The following is a 22,682-nucleotide window of genomic DNA, read 5'->3' as shown; positions in this document are numbered from 1 at the left end:
CCGGTAATAGGGACGAAGGTTAAGAAGGGAGAGTGTTGCATGTCGTAGGGCTGTTAACCAATGTCATAAAATAATATGAGTACTAGCTGTTTAATGAGAAACTAGTTTGTTCTATAAACCTTCATCTAAAGTACAATAAAAAAAAAGAATACTTGGACTATGACTTCTATCTTCCTTATTTATTTATTACCTCAACTTCCAACTCAAGACCAACCTGAAAAAGCCAAATATGCTCCCCAAACAAATTACATAAGATTCCCCACTTCTAGTTGGCCTGCCTCCATCCTCCCCATGCCAACATGCTGCAGTCACAGCATACTTGAAGCTTTCCCTTTTTCCACTATAAAGCTTTCCTACTCACCTGCCTGCGTTTGAATTGCTGTTAAAAACAAGCAATAGTGGGCTACTCTTTTGGAATAGCAAGTTCTTAATAAATACCTCTTTTTTTTTTTTTCCTTATTTGGATGGTCTATGTTTATCTCCATACTAAAAAGAGAGGGCATTCAAGAGCTGAAAAGCCTCTCTGACGTTTTTGCTGGCATTTCTCAACTTTACCCAGACACCTATCTAACAATAAATAAGGTCTACTATTCTACTTGGAAACCCTGGTAGTGTAGTGGTTAAGTGCTACAGCTGCCAACCAAACGGTTGGCAGTTCAGATCCACCAGGCACTCCATGGAAACTGTATGGGGCAGTTCTAGTCTCTCCTATAGGCTCACTATGAGTCGGAATAGGCTCAATGGCACTGGGTTTGGTTTTTTTGGTACTATTCTACTTATTTCCTTGGACACTTCAAGAAAATACATACCTCCAAAACTCTCTCACTCTGTCTATGGCTCATCTATGGTTCCTTGAATAGGAGATGCCATTTTAACTAACATTCCACAGTATACATGAAGCTGCAACTTTCAGTTCCAGAACTCTGGAGTGCTGTCTCCCAATGTTTTCTAACAAAATTTCTTGCCTATAGGTGGATCTCTAATTTTAACCTCCCTTAGCTTCCTTCCTCTGCCATCTTCAGATATGAATTATCACTAGCAACCCTTTTTAGTGAGACAATCAAAATCCCTGAAAAATATTGGAATAAAAAGTAGCCCCGTGAATTAAAGATAGTAACTTTTGGAATAGAGGTAATTATGAAACAAAACAGAAGATATGAAAATCAGTCAATTGCAAATGCTGTAGGTTATATAAATAATATAAATCATTGTACAGTTCTTTTGAAGTTCATTGTCATGTTTGCTAGTAATTCAACAATAGGTTTAAAAAGATTTACTACAATGTGGTGGGTATATCCTGTAAAATGGAAATTAATGATTTTTTTTGTTTGTTTTGGATGAGAAATTGTATGACAACCAGGACTGGATAACCCTGCACCAAACTGACAAAATGTGCTCTCCCTCTTTCTGACTCCTGTCCCCACCTCAATCTTCACAAGAAAAAAAAAAGAGAGAGAGAGAGAGACAGGAGACTAAATATATATATACATATATTTCTAGTTGGAGATGAACTGTCCTTTGGCCATTATTTGGCAGGACTAACGTCTATGCAATCATGTTTTGAGTGCAGTCTGGGAGTTTTCATCTTTTTTTGTGTGTATATGTTGCTTGTTCAGAACAAATACCTCTCAACCTCAAGGTCAGGCAAATTGTGAGGTTGACTGCAAAATTGCAAACTCTCAAAAACTTACTGAGAGTGGTAGGTTAACTGTAGGCATTAAAACTTGAGTTCAGAGAATTTAATAAGAAAACTGAGAAGCGAAGAACTCAGAAACAGACACACTGCTGAAAACTCTCCTCACTGTAAGCTTTTAGTTCACTAGCAAGAGTGACAAAATACAGGTCTACAGCTAGTGGCCTGAAAAGAAATAATGGTAAATGACAAGTGTTCTTGAATGATGTCTGGAAGATGCAGCTGACAGGTGCTTTAGCATGACATGATAAAACTTCCCATGAGCTTCCATCTACAACATGAGTGGGATTAATCTGACCACGTTCCTGCACTATTGCATTGTATTTCAGAACGAATCTAAGATCAAGAGAGGGCTCCCAATGGACTCATATATATGAATCCTATACTCAGTACCATGTGTTCATGTGTCCATGGATTCATTTATCTTTCTGTATAAATCTTACTTTATCCTATTTTGTATTTATATAATAAGTGTGTTAATATATAAATGAAAAGGGGGTTTATAACTTTAGGACATTGTACAAAATACCATCTATCTATCATCTATCTATCTATCTATCTATCTATCTATCTATCTATCTATCTATCTATCTATCTATCTATCATCTATCTATCTATGTATCTATCTATCATCTATCTATCTATGTATCTATCTATCATCTATCTATCATCATTATCTATCATCTATCCATCCAACTATTCACCTATTTATCTGTGTTGATATAGAGCATGCAATTCTATATCAACAATTTTGCTTTATATTTCAATTAAATGACAAGAAAATTTGTCTGAGACATTCTGTTGAGGACAAAATCTATTTCTACTACATACAGATGCACATCAGTTGAAAGAAAGTAAAAGAGGGGAAAAGAAAGAAGGATAGACAAGAAACTGTACATAAAGCTAATTGTTGCCCCTCTGAACTGGCGTTTGGTCAGAAAACAGATGATTTTAAGATTTCCAAATTAGATTACAGGTTTTAGTACTGCTGAATCCAGATTAACTGCTTAAATCACTTATAATATACTTCAAACTTTAATTGTGGTGGAGGTAACTGAACGATAGCATTTGAATACCTTCAAATGTATGCTGTACTGACAATAAGGAATTTTTTTTCCATTAAAATAGGAAATGGGCAGTGATAAAGGAAGAATATATTATTTCAAATGTTTCATAAACAAAATTATATATTCAAAAAAAAAAAAAAAACAAACAAACCCAGTGCACTGAGTCAATTCTGACTCATAGCGACCCTATAGGACAGAGTAGAACTGCCCCATACTTAGGATAATAGTTTATTACAAAAAAAAAAATTTTTTTTTTTTTTTTTTAGTTTAAACAAAATCATTTAGAATCTTGATTTAACTTAATGTACTTTCCCTCCTGCTTGAAGGTAAGCTACTTGAGTACCAGGACTCTGGAGTGTTTTCTACAGTATGGAGGATGAGGAGAGGCTTATATAAGGCCCTCAGTGCAAATATAAAATGAATGAATGTATAAAGAATGAGTGAATGATGGAACCACCTATTTATAACTCATAGACTTAACTGGATATTTATTGTAAAATAAAGTAGATGGGAGAGGGTAGGTAAAGAGAAGGAGATAAGTAGGGAAGGAAGGAAGGGAGAGAGGGAGGGAAGGGGGAAATAATATTATGAAATGCATGTTTTCTTGTTTGGAAATATATTGCATACAGAATTCATAAACACTAAGCTGAATTTTGTTTCCCAGTTGGAACAAAAAAGGATTCTCATACCAATTTCAAATTGAAAATCTCTTTCAGTTCTTCAAATACTTGGTAACCTGAATGTTTGTAATTTGAATAAAAAAGTGGAATGATTTCCAAGGAGGAATAGAGTTTTTTAAATTCAGGTCTCTCAAATGGGAATAGGAGAGCAGTTTTCTGTTTATAAAATGCATAGCCTGCTGTTTTCATTAAACAGAAACTGTGCCTTTTTTTTTTTTTTACCTTTGTCCTATAAAAGTAGAAACAAAGAAAGAAAAAAGATCAAATAAATTGAGGTATAACAGTTGGAATTCCTGGTATGGGTACAGTATTTTACCAAAATGTCAAGTATTTAAATGCTGTTGAAACTCATACTGATGAAAGTGATGCATATTAACTGTCTCCTCGGGAGCTGGAAAAACTTACCCACAGGAGAATTATAAAGGCAATGAAAGCACCTGCTCTGAACTGAAGAGGATGCTGTCTGGAAATGTAAGCTCTGTTTGGTTCCTTAGGTATGCCATCCGAACTACTTGTCTTAGGATGGATTCTTTAGAGAAGCAAAACAAGTAAAGCACATAAATATGTATACCAACAACAATAAAAAAATTAAAAAAAAAAAAAAAGTTGCCATCGAGTCAGTTCCAACTCATATCAACCCTATAAGACAGAGTAGAATTGCCCCATAGGGCTTCCAAGGAGCACCTGTTGGATTCGAACTGCCGATCTTTTGGTTAGCAGCCAAACTCTTAACTGCTAAGCCATAAATGCATATAAGAGAGAGATTTATTTCAAGGGAAAGGCTCATGCAGTTGTAGAGGCTGTAATGTTCCAAGTCCTTGGGTCAGAATAGAGACTTCTCTTGATTCATGTGGCCACAGGGGCTGGCAAACCCAAGATCAACAGACCAGAGAGCAGGGCTCTTGCTCACAGGTTTTGAAGAAGGATGAATCCCAAGATCAGTAGACAAGACCGCAGGTAAGTTGCTAGCTAATGTTCCAAGAACCGGAGGTCAGAGAACAAGATCCAGCTGCAGGATCCAGCTTGAGCAAAAAGCCCACAAGCCTTGCCAGAATGTCCACTTATATTCGATGCAGTCTGCATGCCCACGGAAACTACTTTTCAACTGATTGGTTACTCACAGCAGATCCCATCACAGAATTGATCACAATGTCAAATGTCTGCCAAACCGCTGAGAATCATGGCATAGCCAAGTTGGCATACAATCTTAACAACCACACTACTAAATAAAGGCATCTAAACCAACAAATCATGTCAGATCACAATTTAGAGCAAAACTGGACAATTACTAATATATTTTCCATGATATTTACAACCTTTATATATAATTGAACATTTGCTGTTTGTATTTTATCAATTAATCTTACTTTTTATTTCTATAAATTGTAAAATAATTAAGCAGTTTGAAATAGCTCTGTAAAAATAGCATGGTGAAAGCATCTGACCTCATCTAATTTCACAAGAAAGGAGGCAGAAGTCAGTCATACCTCTGCTTTCCAAGCTTTTCAGCAATTCTGACACCAACCCTACCTCCCAAGGCACTCTCTACTCTGCTAGGTTTGAACTTGCAGATCACACTCACAGTTGTGGGGTTTGTTAGGGAAGTAACAGGTTACAGTTCAGGGTTAAGACTACTCAGGCTACAGCTCTTTGATCAGGACAGCCTCTTCTCAGCTGTACTGCAGGCAGGCCTCACTCTGGCCCTCAGCCCACTCTGCCAGTAAACTTCAGCCCAAAGCTGCTCAGCTCTGTAGCTCTGTTGGTCTGTAAGCCTCTCTCTACCATGTGCCTGGAGGCACCCCGTTCCACCAGCAAGCCTCCTGTCTGAAGGTGCTCAACTTTCTCTCTTCATGGGCTGGAAATCCACCATGCAGTCTCCTGTAGGTCTCCTGGTTTTGCCTTCTCTGCTGTCTCCATTCCTCTGCTGCTGCTTCTTCCTGTCTCTCACCATCTCTTGTATTATAGCTCTCTCTCTGTCTACTGGATCTAGGAGGTTCTCAGGGCAGGACACACTCTACTCCCATCACTTCTTAATTTTAGTCAGGCCCCTCTCTGCTCTGGGATTGGCTATCTTTTAAGACTAGTGAAATGGCAAAACTGACCAATCTTATTTTTATAGCCTGGCTCCCACAGGGGTACCTTGTAACTTATTTGCATTATTAACAAGTTATCCAACCCTCTTGGTGTGCCATAAGTACCTCATTTGCATAGCCCCACCCAGTTTTTTGGTGGGAATTATGACCATGGAGAGAGAGGCTATATAAAAGTGATCCATCACACTGCAAACTCAATCTAAAATATTAAATTAAATTTCCGACGTCCTTATTTTCAGACTTTCTGTATTTATTAAGAAACTAATAAAATCCAATCTTTGCACTTGTTTGCTATTTAAATCATGGTACATTATTCCATATCTATTGATCTGGCCAAAGTCTTTGGAATCCAATATTTTGTTAAAATTAAGGACATTACTTTCTGGTTGACCTTGAGAGGCACAGAGTATGGTAGTTAAAAGGAGACATTTGTGAGCTGGAGTAGCCAATTCCACTCCAACAATTACTTATTTTGTTACTCTGGGCAATGTACTTAACTCTCTTTGAGCATCAGCTTCCGATTAAAACCAAACTAAACCCGTTGCCAGTGAGTCAATTCTGACACATAGAAATTCTATAGGATGGGGTAGAACTGCCCTATAGATTTCCAAGGAGCAGCTGGTGAATTCGAACTGATGACCTTTAGGTTAGCAGCCATAGCTTACTATAGCTCTTAACCACTGTGATACCAGGGTTCCTGAGTTAACATCGTCTTACTCATCTCTAATATAGATATAATAGCAGTATTTAGATCTCAGGGTTGCTGTGAGTTAAAGTATATAAACATTTATAGCAGGATCTATTAGAAAATAAATTATATATATTTCACATATGTTTATGCATATATATACACAAGAACTGTTGTTGTTGTTGGATGCCATCGAGTTGGTTCCAACTCATAGCAATCTTATGTGCAATGAAAGGAAATACTGCACAGTCCTGTGACATTCTCCCAATCATTGCTATACTTAAGCCTATTGTTGCAGTCACTATGTCAATCCATCTCATTGAGAGACTTCCTTTCTCTCACTGACCCTCTACTTTACTAAGCATGATGTCTTTTTTTCAGAGACTCCTCCCTCCTGATAATGTGTCCAAAGTACGTGAGACAAACTTTTGCCATCTTTGCTTCTAAGGAACATTCTGGCTGTACTTCTTACACACATGTATACGTGTTTATATAGCTATTATATGTGTTTACTATTGCTATCATTTCTTTTCTTTCCCCTAAAATCACAATGACATGACCAAGAACAAATTCACTTTAACGAGAAAGCAAGTACAAATTATAATAAAGGCATAATGATAAGTATGGCACAGAAGTAAACTTGAGATCGTGAAGAATTTTTGGTTGGCTTTACACAAATTCAGTTTTACTTGTACATAAATTAGAGTAAACAAGTTCTATTCCCTTTCACTGGAAGATGACAATATAATTTGTCCTCTTGAGAGAGCCCCATAGATCTCCTGAGCAAACATAAATAAGTTAGAAATGGGATGAGGGGTAATCATAAGGGAAGCATTGAGCTGGGGTTAAAACTGGAGTTCTGCTGGACATAAGTCATTGCCCAGGGAATACAATAATTCATGATGTGGATATTGGCATCCCAGATCTTATTTTGAACTAAATAGTGGAGATGGCTGAAGGACAGATGGAGTTCTCAGACTCCACATCCGAAAGGGAATCATACAAGTAAATTAGGTAGGCTGGGCACAAATCAATGCTCTTAATCAAAGAAGAGAACAACAGGACAGCAGAAGTAACGTATATCAGCATCCTCAATCAGTCAACAATAATTTTTTTTTTTTAAATGCCAAATACATGTAATGCCAAATATTGCGTAAAAACCACAACACAAAAGAGAAGACTGTTATGTGCGAATGGACTGACAGACTAAAGGGTACACCAAGAGATTAGGAAAAAACATAAAATTTTAAAAACTGACTAAGGAGGCAGGACCAAGATGGCAGAATAGCCAGATGCTTCAGGTGATCCCTCTTACAACAAAGACCCAAAAAAACAAGTGAAATGATTATATTTATAACAAGCTAGGAGCCCTAAATATCAAAGGCAAAGTTAGAAAACAGACTGAGTGGCAGGGGTAGGAAGAGACGGTTCAGAAGCGGAGAGGAGTTGCTGGACCTGAATCACCGGGATCCCTCAGGCACCATTCCCGGGAGCAGCTACAGAGAAACAGCCAGCAGCAAAGCCTACTCACACCTCTGGAACCAAAGAATGGCACTCACGGCAAAAGCTGAGCACTTGTGAATATTTTACTGCTTCCCTTGTCCCCAAGCTGGCTTCAGTGGCTGTTGATTTCCCTGCGCCTGAGATTGGCCCAGTTGAGCTCCCTGAGCTATTCTGCCAGCCTTGGAGAAGGAATAAATTCACAACTGGGGAAAAGATAATATGCCAGCTCCACTAACCTGGGGAGCTCAGAACAGAAGCGACTCCTGTCCAGGCATAAATAGTCCATGGACTTTGAATACCTTTCCCCCCTGCATGGACCTGTGTGCGCCTATTTCAGGAGACAAGAACCTTGCTGGCAGACTGCAACTGCTTCAGCTGTGTGGTGGAGAGGTGGGTGTTTGATATTAGACATCATATTACCTATTAAACAGGGTCTTCGCCTACACACATCAGGGGCCTAAAGACTGGTGGATCCACTCACATCACCCAGCTATCCATGACAGGGGTCCAAGGATAACTGTTACCTCCCAGGTCTTACAACCAAAAGGATTGGGTGCCCAAGGTCCACCTGCAAAACCCACCCACCTGTACACTCTAGGGAACAGGGATGTACTTTCCTCAGAGACACTAGGGGGACAGTTCTCAGCCCACTGCCTTGTTCAGATCATGACTTCTGCTGCAACCAGGTACCAGTACCTCCCCCTCTAAAACTGTAGGACAGAGCCTATACCACACACTTGATGACCAGCTATCTGGACACCTGAGCTGAATCCATACAAGAAAAGTGAATGGACCCGTAGGCTTATATACCTGATAACAGCTTGAGCCATCTGGTGACAGGACGTCAGAGCTTCAAAGGTGAAAATAGCCAAGTTGCTCATTCAAGCAACCCATTTGGGCATATCAAAACAAAACAAAGCAAGAAACTAGGATACAGTAAGCAAACATAAAATAAACTAATACAATAACTTATAGATGGCTCAGAGACAACAGCCAATACCAGATCACATAAAGAAACAGACCATGGTCACTTCAACAAGCTCTCAAAACAAAGAATCAAGGGATCTTCTGGATGAAGGTGACTGAACGACCAGATGCAGAATACAAATGATTAATATACAGAACTCTTCAAGACATCAGGAATGAGATTAGGAAGGAGATCAGGCAATATGCAGAACTAGGCAAGAAACACACAGATATAGCAGTTGGAGAAATTAAAAAAGGTTATACAAGAACATAATGAAAAATGTAATAGGCTGCAAGAATCCATAGAGACAGAAATCAGAAATTCAGAAAATTAACAATAAAATTACAGAATTAGACAACTCAAGAGAAAGTCAGAGGAGGAGAACCAAGCAAGTGGAAGGCAGAATTGGCCAGCTTGAAGATAAAGTACTTGGCAACAACACATTTGAAGAAAAATCAGAAAAAAGAACTTAAAAAAATAAAGAAACCATAAGAATAATGTGGGACTCTATCAAGAGAAGTAACTTAGGAGTGATTGGAGTAATGGAACAGGGAGGGATAACAGAAAATGCAAAGAGAATTCTTGAAGATTAGTTGGCAGAAAACTTCCCTGATATTGTGAAAGATGAGAAGATATCTACCCAAGATGCTCGTGGAACTCCACATAAGGTAGATTTTAAAAGAAAGTCACCAAGACATATTATTATCAAACTTGCCAAAACCAAAGATAAAGAGAGAATTTTAAGAGCAGCTAGGGATAAATGAAAAGTCACCTACAAAGTAGAGTCAGTAAGAATAAGCTCAGAATACACCCCAGAAACCATGCAGGCAAGAAGGCAATGGGAAGATGTACATAAAGCATTGAAGGAAAAAAAAATTGCCTGCCAAGAATCATAAATCCAGCAAAACTCTCTCTCAAATATGAAGGTGAAAGTAGGACACTTCCAGATAAACAGAAGTTTAGGGAATTCATAAAAAAACAAGCCAAAACTTCAAGAAATACTAAAGGGAGTTCTTTGGTTAGAAAATCAATAATATCAGGTATCAACCCAAGACTATAAAACTGGATGGAGCAATCAGATGTCAACACAGACAGGGAAATCACGTAAATAAATCAAGATAAAAAAAAAGCTCAAAACAAGGAAACAGCAATATTATTATGTAAAAAAAGGCAACATTAAAATAATAAAGAGGGACTAAGAGATGTAGTCAAAAATCCTTCATATGAAGAAGAAGACAAGGTAATATACAGAAATAAAAGTTAGGTTTAAACTTAGAAAAATAGGTTAAATATTAGGGTAACCACAAAGAAGACTAACTATCCTACTCATCAAAATAAAATATAATAAAAAAATGGAGACTCAGTAGAAACAAAATCAACAACAATAACCACTGCTCCACGAGTACCCCTTTGTCAAGCCCTAGTGTGGAATTATTTCGAAACTGGAATTCTTATGTATAAAGGTAACTAAAATATTTGCATGATATATAATAGTGCTAAAAATTTACTTAAAATGATGCCTAGCTAAAATAAATTAATACATTTTATAGAGGGAGACAGGATACCAGAAAAATTGGAATTAATTTAAACAATGCAATTAGAAGGGATAGGACAGTAAGTATCATGTTTCATGTCTAAAATGAATTTTTCTCAAATCCTGACAGAAAGCCAGCCAACTCAGTGAAAACTATCTCCAAAAAGAAACTGGGTTTTTATTTTAATGGAGTGAATAAAAGTGTATACATATTTTTTGTGAAATATAATCGCCAATAACTATGAAATTCTGAGGAAAACAAATCTCAAAAAAGGCAAAGATGTTTTTGAAAAAGAAAATGAAACTTATTTGGCATACAGTTTAATTAAATTATTGCATACATATAGCCAACCAACAGAAGAAAACATATGAAATTTGAGTTGGCACCTAAAAAGAACATTTTTTTTTAAAGTTACTAAATCAGAAAATAATACAATTTTTACTTTTATTATACTAAAATAAGAATGCTATTAGGGGAGGCGGACAGAATGAATCCACATGATAACCTCTGACAAGGGCCTGGGAATGAGATAGGAAAATTTCTGTGAAAACTACTTAGAAGCACATGCACAAACATGAAAACATATATGTATATATACATGTATGTATACATATATATAGATACTTACATACACATATACATATTTAAACTTGTTGCTGTTGTTAGGTGCCGCGGAACCCATCCCAAATCATAGTAACCCTATTCACAACAGAAGGGAACACTGCCCAGCCTTGTGCCATCCTCACAATCTTTGCTATGTTTGAGCCTATTGTTTAAACCGCTGTGTCAGTCCATCTCGTAGATGGTCTTCCTTTTTTTTGACTGACCCTCTGTTTAGCAAGAATGGTGTTCTACTTCAAGGACTAGGCTCTCCCCATGATACGTCCAAACGACGTGAGAGGAAGTCTTCCTACCCTAGATTCTAAGGAGTGCTTTGGCTGTACTTCTTCCAAGACAGATTTGTTTGTTCTTCTGACAGTACATGGTATGTTCAGTATTCTTCAAGAAAAAACCATAATCAAAAGGCATCAGTTATTCTATGGTTTTCCTGTTCATTGTGCAGCATTTCCATGCATATCAGGCAATGGAAAATACCATGGCTTTGGTCAAGAACACCTTAGTCCTCAGAGTGACATTTTTGACTTTTAACACTTTAAAGATGTCTTTAATAAAAAAAAAAAAAAAATTTTTTTTTTTTTACGTCATTTGAATTCTTGACTGCCTTTTCCATGTGAGTTGATTGTAGATCCAATAAAACTAAATCTTTGACTGCTTCAATATTTTCTCCATTTATCTTGATGATGCTTACTAGTCCAGTCATGAAGATTTTAGTTTTCTTTATGTTGAGGTGTAATCCATACAGAAGGCTGTGGTCTTTAATCTTCATCAGTAAATTCTTCAAGCCCTCTTCACTTTCAGCAAGCAAGGTTGTGTCACCTGCATATCCCAGGTTGTTAATGAGTCTTCCTCCAATCCTGGTGCAATGTTCCTCTTCCTATATTGCAGCTTCTCAGATTATTTTCTCAACATACAAATTGAATAAGTGTGGTGAAATGATACAAAGCTGACACACACCTTTTTTGATTTTAAACCATGTAGTATCCCCATGGAAACCCCGGTGGCATAGTGGTTAAGTGCTACGGCTGCTAACCAAAATGGCAGTTCAAATCTACCAGGTGCTCCTTGGACAGTCTGTGGGGCAGTTCTGCTCTGTCCTACAGGGTTGCTATGAGTCGGAATAGACTCGACAGCAACAGGTTTAGTACCCCACGTTCTGTTTGAACCACTGCCTTTTGGTCTATGTGCAGGTTCCTCATGAGCGCAATTAACCCAAAAAACCAAGCCTGTTCTCCCTTTCACATCAATTCCAACTATGACCACAATTAAGTGTTCTGGGATTCCCATTCCTTGCAATGTTATCCATAATTTGTTATAATACACACAGTCGAATGCTTTTGCATAGTCAATAGAATAGAGGTAAACATCTTTCTGGTATTCTCTGCTTTCAGCCAAGATTGATCTTACATCAGAAATGATACTCCTCTTTTTACTTCCTCTTCCGAATCAGGCTTGAATTTATGGAATTTCACTGTTTATGTGTTGCTGCAACCATATTTGAATTATCTTCATCAAAAATTTACTTTTGTGTGGTATCAATGATATTGTTTGATAATTTCCACATTCTGTAGCATCACCATTCATTGAAATGGGCACAAATATGGATCTGTTCCATTCAGTTGGCAGACTATCTGTCTTTCAAATTTCTTGGCATGGGGGAGTGAGCACTTCCAGTGTTGCATCCTGTTTATGAAACCTTTCCACTGGTATTCCATCGATTCCTGGAGCCTTGTTTTTTGCTAATGTCTTCTTCAAACGATCCCATCATTTTTGGGTTATATCCTATCTCCTGAAATGGTTGAAGGCTGATCAGTTCTTTTTGGTACAATGAATCTGTATTTTTTTCCATCTTCTTTTGATGCTTCCTGTGTTGTTCAATGTTTTGTCCATAAAAGCCTTCAACATTGCAACTCAAGTTTTGAATTTTTTCTTCAGTTCTTCTAGATTGTGAAATACTGAGTGTGTTCTTCCCTTTTGGTTTTCCAACACCAAGCCTTTGCATATGTGTTATAATACTTTATTTTGTCTTCTCGAGCTGCCCTTTGAAATCTTCTATTCCGCTCTTTTACTCCATCGTTTCTTTCACTTTGGCAACTCTATGTTGTAGAGCAAATGAGAATCTCATCTGACCTTCATTTTGGTCTTTTTTTTTTTTTTTTCTTCCTGCCTTTTTAATGATTTCTTGCTTTCTTCATGTTCTTGATGTCATCCCACAACTCTTCTGTTCTTTGGTCATTAGTGTTCAATGTGTCAAATCTATTCTTAGATAATCTCTAAATTCAGGTGGAATATACTCAAAGCTCTTCTTGTGGGCTTTATTCCTGTGTATTCCATCCAGCAAGGTCCATGTTTATAGTCATTGGTTATGTCATTGAAAAAAAAAATTGCAGTGGATTGGTCTTTGACTTTACAAATTTCATCATGCTATCTCTGGCGTAGTTTATAACACCAAGGACGTATTTCCAACAACCAATCTTTCTTCTTTGTTTCCAACTTTCCCATTCCAATCACTTATAATTATCAATGCGTCTTGATTGCCTGTTTGATCGATATCAGACTGCAGAACTTGGTAAAAATCTTTAATTTCCTCATCTTTGCTATTAGTGGTTAGTGCATAAATTTGAATAACAGTCTTATAAACTCGTCTTCATTGTAGGCATATGGATATTATCCTATCACTGAAAGTGTTGTACTTCAGGATAGATCTTGAAATGTTCTTTTGCATGATGAACACAATGCCATTCCTCTTTAATTTGTCATTCCTGACAGAGTAGACCCTATAATTTTCTCATTCAAAATGGCCAATTCCAGACCATTCCAGCTCACTAATGCCTAGGATAGCAGTCATTTTGCCTGCCAATTTATTTTCGACGACTTCCAATATGCCTAGATTCATACAGGGTACGTTCCATGTTGCGATTATTAATGGATGTTTGCAGCTATTTCTTCTCATTTTAAGTTGGGCCACATTAGCAAATGAAGGTCCCAAAAGCTTTACACCATCCACATCATTAAGGTCAAGTCTATATTGAGGTGGCAGTTCTTCCTCATTCGTATTTTGAATGCCTTCCAAACTGAGGGCTCATATTCTGGCACTGTACCAGATAATGTTCTGCTGCTATTCATAAGGTTTCCCATGGCCAAGTTTTTGAAAAGTAGACCTCTTTTCTTCCCAGTCTATCTTTGTTTTGAAGCTCTGTTGAAACCTGCCTACCATGGATGACACTGCTGGTATTTGAAACACCAGTGGCATAGTTTCCAGCATCGCAGCAACATGAAAGCCACTACAGTAAGACTAACTGACAGAGGAGTGATGGGTTTTAAATTTAGGGAATTAAAGTGGTAGGAGAGAATGAGTTAAGCTGAAAGAATCACCTTTTTAATGAGTTTATTCTGTTTCATGTCAAAGTGTATTGCTCATAGATCTCAATGAAACTATTTTTAGGTACATAAATTTGCGCAATATCATTCTGAAAATGTTTTCTATTTTCTCCTTTTAGATTCATATCCCTTGGATTCATTTGCTTGATTTAACAAATACTATTTAAGATTCCTCTCAAAATGCATCATCAGAAACACCTATTATAATTGCCACTTAAGAAATAAATTGAAATTAGATCCATAGTGAAATTATTAAGCAGTTAGAATAGATACTTTAATTGGAAATAAACTCTGCAAGTCTTTTTATTTTCCAACTTCTGTAATTTCTTTTTGGAGATTGAAATGGTAAAACTTTACACATAATTTAAAAACAAAACCATCTATATTGTGTATAATTATCCTTTACCACATTACCTTTTCACAAATAAATATTGACTGAATATATAGTATTTAAAAGTTTTTCATATAGTAGATTCCAAAACAATCATGAGCACAGGTTTTACAGGAAGAAAATCTGTGAGTTTCACAATATAACTTGATTTGCTTTGATGATTAATAATGTTTCAAAATAGAAACAGTTTATATCCTCTTTTTCTTCTCTAAAATAAGAGGTTCCAAAGGTATTAAAAATGGTAGCATAAAAAAAAAAAAAAAAACTGCCATCAAGAATATTTTTGTAAAATAATACATTTGACAGCCTACTAATTTACAGGATGTTAGTTCAAGTAATTGATTGACAATATAAATGATGATTCTACTGGGAAAGCATAACCTTGGATATATAAAAACAATAGCACATTCTCTTAAGCAAAAAAGAAAAAGCAGTGTAATTGAACTCATCAACTTGTGTTGACAAATTTATTTTTTTATATCAGCTATGCCAAGGAAAAATAATATATTTTCCTCATTACTTCTAACATAATTTTTAATAATTACAATAAAAACAAAATTAAGTTAATAAATTTGCATTTAACATTTCCAGTTTCTGTACAAGCCACTTTCGATTACAAGCTGACCAAATGCAAAGACTATTTCTACTATTAATGCTACCACTTTCATTTACACAGTTTCTGAAAAGTTGACATGTGTGCAACCATCTTTCTGTTGGGCCTCTCAAATCTCAATGATTTATATACAGTAGGGATCATTTTCTGTTTGGCGCTCTTGAGAAGGAGTTGGCCTGAGTTGAGAATGATAATGTATATGGCAGGAGGGAAAGGAGTAGAGGGTGCTAGGAATATGATCATGGGGATGTTTTCTACTGAGTATAAGCAGAAGAGATGCAATAAATGTTCAAAAAGAGAAAGGTAGACATTCAAGAAAAGGGCTTGAGAATTCCAAAAGAATGCAAGAAGGGTCTAGCTAGAGAGTTGTTGAAAAGCAGGAGAGATAAATCAAGTAGAGAGGTAAATTTAACTTGTTCTTCTAGGCTGTCTTGTTTGACACAATGCAGCAGTGTTTCCTTTTTTTGTGCGTGTGTTCTTACCTTTTTTATTATGTTTTTCAGTTACTGTTCTACCTATTCTCCATTCTTTTATCAAAGGATCACTTTACTATGTGCAGATTATCTTATTTCCTTCTATGCAGATAAAAAGAACAGAGGATGCTCAACTTCTTGCCTATAAATATATAAATACATAACCTTACCCTAATTTTTTCAGGTTTTTTCCTACACCTTTGTACTAAGTCCCGAGCTGTAGTAACATTTTAGAGTATTCAACAAATTAATTCTTTTGGATCCTTACTACAGTATTTATTTTCAGAAACAATTCTTTTCTATAAAATTCCTCTCACAGTGAAAACTTGTGAATTATTTAACACTTCTAAATTTCTCAGAACATTTTATTCATATGTATGCATATACATATACATGCATACATATATACATGCATATATACATATATGCACGTGTCTGTGTTGCTGTTGCTGGGTGCGGTTGAGTTGATTTTGACATGTAGAGACCCCATGTGACAGAACAGGACTGCCCCATAGGGTTTTCGTGGCTTTATGGAAGAAAATCACCACATCTGTACTCAGTGGAGTAAGTTTGAATTGCCAGCCTAAAGCAGGTGAGTGCATAAGTGCTCAGGCCACCAGGGCTATATATTTCAAGTCTTTTAAACATATCAGAATAAAAACAAACAAAAAAACAAACCATTTTATTTAAAAAAATCACTACCTATTTAAAACATGATAAAATTTTTTTGATAAGCCTGCTTTAATTAACTTGACAACATAGCATCATAAATGCTAAATCAGGAGTTAGGCAGTGGGTCGCTTGAAAAGAAAAGAAAAAAAAAAAGATATAAAAATTTTATGAGTATCTTGCTGGAGTTTTTTTTTTTTTTTAATGGAATTCAAAATGTAAAACAATATCCTAGAGACCTACAAATCACCCTCAAACAGTGACTCTTACTGCACAGAGACCCTCATCCCTGCTTTTAGTGAGGATTGTAGCAATGGGTGACCGCTGTCTCCCCCTGAATCTTAAAAGGTAGGCAAAATAGTAGAAGTTTTGGAAAAAGCAAGTGTGAGTGATGACGAGACAGAAATATACATGGATGAGAATCTAATATTGAGCTAATGTTGAATCTAAGAGTTGAGCTTATGGTAATGATTCTTTCTATTACGTCACGTATCTAAGATGCATCACTAAGTGTATCTAAAGGATACACTGCTATGCAATCTTTTAAAATTCTCTCATTTTGGCACCTTTGGAAGCCTATTTTCATATTCATTTTCCTTGTTCCAATAAATCAAATTCAAGTACCACAAGTTATCTCTGACATGCCTATTTTTTATTAAATATGTTCTTGGCACAGCTTAAAACAAATTTAACATTCATCAATTAATATTCTTGGAAATGTTTTCAAAATAGTTGTATACCTTTTCTATTTTGTCTAATTTTATTTTTTGTTTATATCTTCAAGCTATTGCTGTTGGCACAGTTTATTTAAAAATAGTCAAATAGTGTCCTTTTATAGAAAAGTATAATATGTATAAATAGGCAACCCTTCAATTGAAATATCTATGTGAAAAACAAGACTGATTAAATTTATACATATACATGTATATATATATATAACATACATTTCTAAATAAATGATCTGGAGATACAATAAAACACTTATTTTATAGAACTATGAAAATTTTTTTTTTTTTTTTAATGATCTTTAAGGCAGTGCTGCTAGTTCAATGGTAGAATCCTCACCTTCAATACTGGAGATGTAGGTCCAGTTCCTGGCCTGCATTTCATGAGTAGCCACCACTCATTTGTTAGTGGAGGCTTGCATGTTGTTATGCTGAGCAGGGTTCAGTGGAGTTTGCAGACTAAGATGGGCTAGAAAGAAAGGCCTGGTGACCTACTTCTAAACATCAGCCAATGAAAACCCTGTGGATCAAACAGTCTGATCCGCAACTAATCATGGAGATGGTACAAGACCAGGAAGCATCCCATTTCCTGAAGCATGGGTTTACCATGAGTTGGGGGCCAACTCAGAGGCAGCTAACAGCGACAACATGATTTTCAAAGCCTTATGTTTGCATATCTACTATCTATTCTATGTTACTTATATTTTATACATAATATAGATTTTATGGCATAAATAAATTTCAGGAAAATTTGCTAATAAGAATTATGAATTAAACAATGCATTATTATGGGTAGATCTTCACTAAACAGAAAATACATAATTTTAGGTCCTGTGTCAATATTCACATGTAATGATGCTGTTCTATATTAGAAATAATAATTATCCAAAAAAAAAAAAAAATTGCAGACTCATAGTGACCCTGTAGGACAGAATAGAATTGCTCCATAGGGCTTTCAAGAAGCAGGTGGTAAACTTGAACTGCCAACCTTTAGGTTAGCAGCTGAACTCTTAACCACTGGATCACCAGGGCTCCACTAATAATTATGTTCTTATTGTTGTTACCTGCTGTCCAGTCGGTTCCGACTCATAGCGACCCTATGCACAACAGAACAAAACACTGCTAGGTCCTGCGCCATCCATACAATCGTAGTTATGCTTGAGTTCATTGTTGCAGCCACTGTGTCAATCTGCCTTGTTGAGTGTCTTCCTCTTTTCTGCTGACCCTGTACTCTGCCAAGCATGATGTCCTTCTCCAGGGACTGATGCCTCCTGAAAACATGTCCAAAGTATGTAACACGCAGTCTCGCCACTCTTGTTTCTAAGGAGCATTCTGGTTTTACTTCTTCCAAGAGATTTGTTTGTTCTTTTGGCAGTCCATGATATATTTATATAGCTATTAGTGGATGCTTGCAGTTATTTCTTCTCATTTTGAGTCATGCCACACCAGCAGATGAAGGTCCCAAAAGCTTTACTCCATCCACGTCATTAAGGTCGATTCTATTTTGAGAAGGCAGCTCTTCCCCAGTCATCTTTTTAGTACCTTCCAACCTGGGGGCTCATCTTCCTGCACTATATCAGACAATGTTCCTCTGCTTTTCATAAGGTTTTCACTGGCTAATGCTTTTCAGAAGCAGACTTCCGGGTCCTTCTTCCTAGTCTGTCTTAATCTGGAAGCTCAGCTGAAACCTGTCCTCCATGGGTGACCCTGCTGGTATTTGAATACCAGGGACATAGCTTCCAGTATCACACCAACACACAAGACCCCACATTACAACAAACTGACAGACATGTGGGGGACAAATAATTATAGGAAATACATATCTTAAGAACAAAGTACATAATCTGATCTGCTTAGTTTATTATTGCTAATTTTTATTTAACATTCTTCTATCTGTTACTACCACACATTGTTATTTTCCTGGTAACAACTGATAAAGCTAAGGTGAACTGTGATAGCCTGAGACAGTTCATTTTCTCAGCATTGTAACTAATATGTGTGTATATATATGTGTATGTGTGTAGCTATAATGTATTAGATGATACGAAATTTATAAAACTGACTAGATAGTTATGATTTGTCAAACACTGTGCCAAACTATGTATCTTAATTCTCATACCTTCTAATAGTCAGTGGGCTAGACAGCAACAAGTTTTTTGTTTTGGTTTATAAATTGCAAAATGGAGACTTACTGGGCTGATATATATCTATTAAGTACTGGAACAGTTATACAAAGACAAATTTCTCTGATGCCAAAGACCATTCTTAATTACAGTGACTATTTAAATATTTGTAAATATAAATTATATAATTTTTTTAGTCGTTGGTTTGTTTTTTAATGCTCATAGCTGTGGTACAATCAATCACTTTTATGTGGCCTTTCTAGCCATGGTATTGTAATGCCCACAAAATGATTGGCTGGGCCACAATGTTGGATAATTCAAATAAACCAAAAAAAAAAAAAAAGTTGCCTTCGAGTTGATTCCAACTCATAGTTACCCTATAGGATAGAGTATAATTGTCCCATAGGGTTTCCAAAGAGCAGCTGGTGGATTCAAACTGCCAGCCTTTTGGTTAGCAGCCAAACACTTATCCTCCCAACAGGTTTGACTGACTTGCTGTCCAAGGGATTGGTCAATTTTGCCACCCCACTAGGCTTATATAAGGGCCAATCCCGCCAAGCTTTGGGAGGACCTCACTAACACAGAGAGAAAGAGCTATTCGCCTTCATGCAGGAGATTGCAGACATACTGAATGCCTCTGATTAGGAGGTTTCTTGAAGCTAAAAAGTTGCAACACTTACCCATGCAGGGCAGAGGCCTGAGTGTGGACAATGCAGGGTTTGTGTGCCTCTCCTGGGGCAGTGTGGCAGGAGTCATGTGGGTACTTGGGCTGTACAGGCCCAGTAGTGTGGAAACAAAGGAATGAATCAAGTGGGCCTGGGTGGAATGGTGGAAGCCAGCAGCAGAGGCTTAAAAAGGCCCCAGTGGCAGATAAGAAGCTTATCTTAGGCCCTCCAGCAAGCATGGTGGTAGTCAGAGGCAGTGGTGAGATGAACAAAGCATCTTACCTGAACCACAACTCACCTGCCCAGTGCCATAAAAATGGACATGGGTAATTTCGGGGAGAGTAAGTGGATTCTCTTTGAGAGTCTTTTATTGTTTCCAATAAGTAATAATAATGGGTTTCACCTTACCAAACTATGTAAGTTTCTCCTGTGTCTGTCAGAATCACAGATGAACACAGCACTCATGGAATGGTTGATGCCAGTGGGTGTACCTTCCTCATTCCTTGCAAACTTATAGCTGCCTGGAGGTTTGAGGCACAGACTGTCTGCACGTGCAATGCAGATAGATAGATGTGCATACAAGATCAAAGTGTAATGTAATGTCATATTTAGTACACAGACACTTTTTATTAATTAATCAGAAAATAAAATTCCAGTATTAAAAACACATCAACAGCATCACTTTTGGGGGGAGTTGTTCAGAGTGACCAAGATCCTAACCTCTGTTACTGGGATTAGCACGATTAAATATATCCTGTTATATTCCCAAGAGATATAATCAGAAGCCAAAAATAAAGCTCAAATATTCATGTTTTTAATAATAACTAAAATTCCATGTTAAAGTGTGTATTTCTTGGTCTGATGCCTAGAAATATCAATACTATAAGTTTGAAGAAGATACTCACAAATCTGCATTTTTATTAAAGAATTCTTGTGATTATTAATTTATATGGTCCATGAACCACAATTTGAGAAATAATATTATGGATGAAGAAAAATCCTGTATTATTAACTTGTTTCCACCCTGCCAACTTGCCTTATGGATTTCAAATCTTCCACCCCCATAATCACTTGAACTAATTCCTTAAAATAAATCTCTGTAAATACATATTTATATATCCTGTTGGTTCTATTTCTCTGGAGAACCCTGACTGAAATAGTGTTACAGATGAATAAACATCTTTTATTATTAACTTTGAATTCTGGTATTGTTGAAGAATATTGAATATACTATGGACTGACAGGAGAACAAACAAATATCTTTTGGAGGAAAAATAGCCAGAATATTCCTTAGAAGCAAGGATGATGAGATTTCATCTGACATATCTTGGACATGTTATCAGGAGGTGCTAATCCCTCCAGAAAGATATCATGCTTGGTAAAGTAGAGGGTCAGCAAAAAAGAAGGAGTCCCTCAACGAGATAGAGTAACACAGCGGCTGCAACAATGGGCCCAACACAGCAAAGACTGTGAAAATAGCATAGGACTGGGCAACATTTCATTCTGCTATACATGAGGTCTCCCAGCATGTCTGTCATTTTGGCATACTGTGGGGGCTTGAGTGTTGCTGTGATGCTGGAAGCTCTGCCACTGGTATTCAGATACCAGCAGGGTTACCTGTGGAGAACAGGTTTCAACTGAGCTTAAAGACTGAGACAGACTAAGAAGAAGACCTGGCAGTCTACTTCTGAAAAGACTTAGTCAGTGAATACCTTGTGAATAGCAGCAGGACATTGTCTGATATAATGCCAGAAGATGAGGCCCTCAGGTTAGAAGACACTCAAAATGCAACTTGTGAAGAGCTGCCTCCTCAAAGTAGACTCAACCAAAATGATGCGACATGGCATGACTCAAAATGAGAATAAAGAGCTGCAAACATCCATTAATAATCAGAAGCTGGTATGTATGAAGAATGAATCTAGGAAAATTGGAAATCATCACAAATGAAGCAGAATGCATAACCATAGATGTTCTAGGCATTGGAGAGCTGAAAAAGTCTGGTATTGATCATTTGAGTCAGGCAATCATATGGTCTACTATGCTGGGTATGACAACTTGAAAAGGAATGGCTTTTCATTCATTATCAAAAAGAACATTTCAAGATCTATCCTGAAGTACAAAGCTGTCAGTAATAAGATAATATCCATACACCTACAAAGAAGACCAGTTAATATGACTATTATTCAAATTTACACACCAACCACTAAGGCCAAAGACGAAGAAACTGAAGATTTTTACCCACTTCTGCAGTCTGAATTTGATCGAGCATGCCATCAGGATGCACTGTTAATTACTGGTAATTGGAATGTGAAAGTTGGAAACAAAGAAGTATTGGTAGTTGGAAAATATGGCCTTGGTGATAGAAACTATGTTGGAGATCTCATGACTGAATTTTGCAACACCAAGGACTCCTCCATTGCAAATATATTTTTCACCAACATTCCTGATGGAAAATAGAGGAATGAAATCTACTACTTCTGCAGAAAAAGACTATGGAAAACCTCAATATCATCAGTCAGAACAATGCCAGAGGCTGACTGTGGATAAGACCATCAATTACTCATATGCAAGTTCAAGCTGAAACTGAAGAAAATCAGAACAAGTCTATGAGAGCCCAAGTATGACCTTGAGTACATCCCTCCTGAATTTAGAAACCATCTCAAAATAGATTTGATGTGTTAAACGATAATAACCCAAGACCAGACAAGTTGTGGAATGATATCAAAGACATCATACATGAAGAAAGGAGGAGGTAATCAAAAAGGCAGAAGAGAAAGAAAAGATCTAAATGGATATCA

The sequence above is a fragment of the Loxodonta africana genome, chromosome 2 (genome assembly GCF_030014295.1).
Source record: "Loxodonta africana isolate mLoxAfr1 chromosome 2, mLoxAfr1.hap2, whole genome shotgun sequence".
NCBI classification, from domain to species: domain Eukaryota; kingdom Metazoa; phylum Chordata; class Mammalia; order Proboscidea; family Elephantidae; genus Loxodonta; species Loxodonta africana.
The sequence above is the reverse complement of the archived record's forward strand: the minus strand, read 5'-3'. Positions refer to the sequence as shown.